The following is a 6,632-nucleotide window of genomic DNA, read 5'->3' on the forward strand; positions in this document are numbered from 1 at the left end:
ACTAAAACTTTGTCATTACCTCCCAGACTACCTTGACATTATTCCTCCATTTCATAATTGACAAATTCCCACTACTGGTCACCTGGCCAACACCTTCCATTTCTGGAACTTAACACTTAGTAAATTAAGGACACAGAAACGTTGTTATGACAATTACTTTGTCTCTTAAGATTCCTATAATCTAACTCTTAGATCAGTTCCCACCCTGTTAGCTTGTTGGATTTTATATTTGTTGGTCTTTTATGTTTTTAAAGTCTGTATTAGTTACTTTATAAAATGTCTCACATCCTGGAAATTTTTTGTTGTTTTGGTTTTTGTTGTTTTTTTCCCCACAAGTTCATGTTAACATTTTTAGCAAGAGCCCAACATAGGTGAAGTAATTTACTTATTAATTTTCTATTGTACCAGATAAGAAGGTATATACTATCGGTTTATTCCATTTTTTGCTAATGCTAACACCACTTTAACCACTTTGATCACACGGTGAAAGTGGTGTTATGGACTGAGTTTTTGTATAGTCCCTCCCAGATTTGTAGGCTAAAATCCTAACATCCAGTGGGCTGTCACTATGAGATGGGGCCTTGGCAGGTGATCAGATCATGAGGGTGGAGCTCTCATGAATGTATTAGTGCCCTCGGAAGAGACCATGGAGAACTTTCTTTCTCCTTTCCACCAGGGGAGGACACAGCAGGAAGACCCCCATCTGTGAGCCAGAGTATGCTCAAATAATATGTATGAGGCACAAATAGGAATCAATTGACGTGAGGCTATTACTTCTATATATAAAAAAAAATGGTTTTGTTTTTTTTTTCCTCATTTGGATTTATCCTGTGATGAGACAGAAGTCTTGACTATAGTGACTCCATGTTGTTTAATATCTCCATTTTGTAAAACAGCCATGTCAACTAGGAAGGTCACGACTGGGACAAGTTGTTTTTCTTTTGCTTGTGAAAATCCTCAAGAACACAGAACTATCTAACTGGGCTCTGTTTCTGTAACTGGGATGACTGGGCTAATTGTGATTGGCTAAGCTTCCCGCCACCTGACTGCAATCTCCCGCTTCTGTAACCTGGCTTGCTTGCATTAGCTAAACCCCCAAACATTCCTTTTGTGGTTTTCAAGCTTAAAAGGAACGCCCTTACAATTGTTTGGGGCTGATCCGGAACAGACTTTATGTTCCCGGTCAGTCGCCGAGGGTGTGCTTCAATAAAGGCTTGATTCGATTACATGTGAGTGGTCTGGAAGTCAATTTATGAAACCCCAGGACGTTGCTTTAACTATAACGATCCACATACTCTCAGAGATCAAACAGCCAGAGACCTGCTCCTAGCTGTTAGTTTTTCCCATGTAGAGAGAACCTACTGCTTACTTCACTTTGCTAAAATCTCAGCTGAGGACAATGTTTACTCTTTGCTCTATGTGACACTTCCCTTTTCTTCTCCACAATGGGAAGAAGATTTTCACTTCTCTGAGAAGTTCCAGAAAGTTTTGTGAAACAGCTGGTGATGACCTTCCGGTCTTCTCTGAGGTGGCTGAATCCTGGAGAAGATGGCCAGGCTATGTTTACAGGCAGACTTCCCATTCTCCCAAACGCAATTTATCCACAAGACATTATGAAAAAACGCAACTTCTTGTGAAACAATGCATTTGTTTTCTTCTCTCTTTCAAGCATATAGGACTTTTCAAGTTCTTTCCTAAGAATGCATATAAAGTGGAAGGGAAGAGGAAAACAAATGGAGGAAGGAAAAGGAGATGTGGTCTAGTAGCTACTTTGGAGTTTTGCAAAACTCCAAAGAATAATAAGAATATTCCACTAAAAAGATTATGGCAAGTGCTTCAATGGAAATCAATAGAAATAGAAATAGAAACAGAAAATCAGTAGAAAAGAGTTCCTACTATAGGCCTAGGAGAGTGACCTGGAATAGAGGAGCTGATGATGATAACTAGGAAAAGGGCAGATATCCTCAAAATTGCAACCAATCCCAGCAGCTTGGGCAGGTGACTGAGGCAGGAGGATGATGAGCTCAAAGCCAGCTTCGGGAAAAACAAGGCGCTAAGCAACTCAGTGAAATCCCGTCTCTAAATAAAATACTAAATTGGGCTGGGGATGTGTAAAAAAAGAAAAAAAGTTCAAAAAGATTCCTGTGGTTTTGAAGAAGCAAGTTTAAAGGGTAGATGATAAAAGCTGAGATGCAGAAGGGACCTGGGAAACAGGATCTAGGTAGAAAAGCAACAAACAAACTAGGCAAGTGGTCATTTTGGGTCCAAAAGTTAGGGCCATCTTATTTTCCAAGTAGAGATCCTTAGCCCAAGAAAGGCCAGGGTGGAAAAGAACAACCCATGGACCAGCAGGAATAAGGCGTATTATTTTTGGAGTCTGTGCACAGAGTTGTATGAAGAGTTAAATGATCAGTAAAATTAGTCCTAACTCCCTCATTGCCACATATAAACATCTGCTCTTGGGCTTTGCCATAGGAACATGGGTGGCTCCCAGCTAAGTCAAACGGGATCTAGTAGCAAGAAATTAACTCGAGTGCCATCTGCAGGATGTGGAATAGGAAGCGCCAGCCTTCATTCCTCCTGAAGTTTCTCACTTAACAACATACGGACCAAACTGCCTTTGCAAGAACTCAGGGAGGAGGCAAAGGAGCGAGCGCCCAGGTGGAGAGTGCAGCCAGGAAGACACCCATCGAGGTGGGTGGTGAAGTTCATGGCACTTTTACCAATCCTCGCCTCTTTGTCACCCTGGCACCCAACTCCAAACATTTACATCAGAAGGGCAAGATGAGTGGACCACGCGTCCAGCATTCTGCATTCTGAGGGTGTCGTCTGGGGGCCTGGTTTCTATCTCACCTGACTCCAAGTGCTGACATGAACTGGCACAATTTGGGTACCGTGGTAGGGTACCAAGAATACAGGTGAGCACCCTGGTTTCAGTTCTAGAGAGATTGTAGCACCTCAGCCAGACACCAGCAGGAGAAAGAGAAAACACGCCCAGGGAATAAGCCGGCAAATCTCTTTAACTGGACAATTACACATTTAATCCCAGGGTCGAACACCCCGGCCTCAAAGTTTTGAGGGCCTCTGGAATCTCTAGCTATGCTGATTGCTGAAGTCTTCCTCTTATATGATTGGCCAATCTGTAATGACTGAAAAAGTTTTTTTGTTTTTTTAAAAATACATAAATCTCAGCAAAAGAGCACCAAACATACAGAGGAACAGAAAAACATCTATTTCAAAGGAATAAAATAAATCTTCAGAAATCAACCCTAAAAAAACAGATGTCTCAAGTGAAAGGAAGCCTAGTAGAGCAGAGGAAGGAAAGGGGAGCAGGGAGGGAGGCCAGGAGGGAAAAGGGGAGCATCATGAACCCAAATCGATTTTCATGCAAGTATGAGTTTGTCGGGATGAACCCAACTACTGTGTGTAACCATAAAGCTCTAACAAAAATACATTAATTAAAAAAATAAGAAAAAATGCCCAGAGGTCTATAAATTATATGACTATGTAAAGATGTTTGCATACTTGTAGGTTTTTTTTTTTTTCCCAGCGTTTTTCACAAAAGCCAAGAGGTGGAATAACCCAAGCATCTGTTGATAGGTAAAAAAAGAAAATGTGGCATGTATGTGAAAGAAAGAAATGCTGCAATATAGACGAAACTCAAGGGCATCGTGCTAAGTGAAGCAAGTCAGTTGCCAAAAACATTAAAATAAATGCTGTGATCACAAGAGGTATCTCAAGTCATCCTAGAGGTCACAGGAAGCAGAAAGTAGTTGCCAGGGTCAGGGAGAAAGGGAAAAGAGCCTGTGGTTTGTTCAATGGCTACAAAGGTTTTGTTTCAGTAGAGAAAAAGCCCTAGAGATCTGCTGTGCAACAATTTGACTATAATGAATACTACCAAACTCTACACTTGAAATGGTTAAGATGGTGAATTACGTGAGTTTTTAATTATAACTAGAAGTTTAAAAAGCCAAAATCAAGAAATTGTTTAAAGAAAACAATATCCTGATTCTACATACCCACCTATACAAAGAAGTCATAGAAAACCCTTTTGCTCCTAGATTAATGGTTATCAACATGGGGTGAAGGGATTTTGCTCCTCCTCTGTTGGAGGACCTTTGGCAATGTTTGATGACATTCCTGGGTGGCATACCTGAGGTGGGATTGCTGCTGGCATCTAGAGAGTAGCAGACAGGATATCTGCTAAACAATCTACTGGAGCACAGAACAGTCCCCTACGATAAGGATTTATCTAGCCAATGTGTGATCATTAGGAGCTTCTTTTGAGAAACCCTGTCCTAGATTATTAATCAGCATTTGTTATCATTATATCAGTCTTTCCCCTCCAGATTAGGTTGGTGGGGTTCAGACTCTGTAAACAACTGATAATATAAACGCTGGATGGAACTCAGCTGAGACACTAGAGAGAGGAGCCTTGTTCAGAGGTTGATGAAGCCCCCAAAGAAAAGAATAAACAGGAGCGGGTAAAGGAGGGGGAGGGGGATGGATGGGGGAGGGGGACAGAGAGGGAGGTGGGTGGGAGGAAGAAGTGGGACAGATAAGAAGGGAAGGCAGTACCCATGTACCCACTTTGGGCCACTCTGCAGGATTCTGTGCTGAGCACATTACATGTGTTTGAATCCTTCAAACTTCTCTAAGTTTTCTTTTAAATTTATGCTAAAGAGGAAACAGATGGAAGAGGGAGGTTTTGCCAGGGTGGGCAGATTCAACTGGTTTATTGATGAATTTCCTGGAAGGGAAGTGGCTGTGGTTGTCCCTTAAGAGGCCCACCCACTTCTTGGTCAAGCTCAGGAGGAAAGCTGCACCCCACTAACCCACTGGATTGTTCCATAGCAATAAGGGGGCAGGATGTGATGGGGAAATGACAGCGGGCACCTGAGGAAGTGGAAGGGGCACCAGGAGACCAGGAGGGTGAGGGTGGACAGGAGGGTGGGGGTGGAGGCTGTTCTGCCCCTGCCACAGACTTCTGGGAGAATCCATCCTCTCTCTCAGACCCATCTCCAGATTAGTGGTTATCAACATGGGGTGAAGGGATTTTGCTCCTCCTCTGTTGGAGGACCTTTGGCATACCTGAGGTAGGATTGCTGCTGGCATCTAGAGAGTAGCGGAGAGGGAATCTGCTAAACAGTCTACTGGAGCACAGAACAGTCCCCTACCACAAGGAATTATCTAGCCAGTAACCTCTTGTCCTTCTGGCCCTGAAGGCAAAGACAACCTTCTAAATGGGGTTCCTTCATGCAGAGCCCACTGCTCCCTGGGGACAGCGGTGGCTCATGCTGTGTTCCTGGGTTTCTTCTGGCAGCACCCCCCACCCTAAGGAAAGCAGGAAGGAAGCTGTGCAGCTGTATCTGCAGCTGGCTTGGGTTCCCCTGCTCAGTGCATCAAAGTCAGCTCCAGAGAAGAGCTCCCTCCAGGGCGGCAGGCTCTCAGGGACCTCTGCCCTCAGGAGACCACTCCACTCTAAGCATGCGTTTGCTGAGCGGGTTCAGATCTTCCTCAATCTTCCCCATCGGTACCTCTTCCAGTTTCACTACTTCCATAGAAGTCTCCAACCTTTCCTGAAGTCCATTAGTAGAGAAAGTGGCCAGGGGAGGAAGGTGGCTTTAGAATAGGCAGCAAGTAGGCAACAAGACCTGAAAGTCTGCTTCTAGTTGTGGAATTGGAAAATATATAAATATAAATATGTATATGTTTAGACAGCAAAATAAAAAAATATTTTTCTATGTTCTATTGTTACTATTTTGGGCCACATGTTATTGAATGTGCCTTGAAAGCTACATAGGCATTATTACTATTATTATATGGTTAACTACATAATATAAAATACTTTATTATTTATCATCTTTCTATTACTAGTAATATTATTATTAGAACTGGTGACATATTATTGAATGCTGCTTAGAAGCAGTATAGGCCTTTCATAAATATTTTATGTCATCTCCATAACAAGTTTCTAGTATTGTTTTCTAATAGTTTATGTAACAGGGGTCCACTTCATGCTTTGAATATAACCCTTGCTGCTCGGCCACTATGGCTTCTTTTAAAAGTGACATACTTCTTTTTTCTTTCCTCTTGTTCCTCTGCCCGTCCCTAACCATGGGGAGAACAAGGTGAAATTTATTATTGTCTTAGCCCGAGTTATCTGAGCTTTGGTTCACAGACCACAGGAATGAAAGAATCCAAACTTTAGGGCTGGCACTTGCAGGTGTATCTATTAAAGCTACAAATGAATGATATTCCCTGACAGTGCACATCTGTAGCCTTTGAATCTCCTCTATAAAAGGTTACTGTTCCCCCAGGCAGTTAGAATCTCAGCCTCTTGGGCGTAATGTGCACTATGAAGTCTCCTTTGCTAGTAAAGCAATAAAATTTCTTTTTCCTTTTTCTCAAAATCTTATCCTTCTTATTGGATCAGCATCAGGGACAAGGACCCAACTTTTGGTATGGATTAGGAAAAAATGCAACTTCAAGAACATAGACCTGTCTAACAGTGTGGAGCTGGTAAGTATTCAAGGGGCAATTCACACAGAAAGCTCTGTGACGCCTACCGACTCCCAATGTTGGTAATTCAATTAGTGATTTTTCTGAAGTTACTAGAAGTTCACAAGTCA

Source organism: Marmota monax, unplaced genomic scaffold, assembly GCF_021218885.2.
Source record: "Marmota monax isolate L192 unplaced genomic scaffold, Marmota_monax_Labrador192_F-V1.1 WCK01_AAM20220418_F8-fsc00038, whole genome shotgun sequence".
In the NCBI taxonomy this organism is placed as follows: Eukaryota; Metazoa; Chordata; class Mammalia; order Rodentia; family Sciuridae; genus Marmota; species Marmota monax.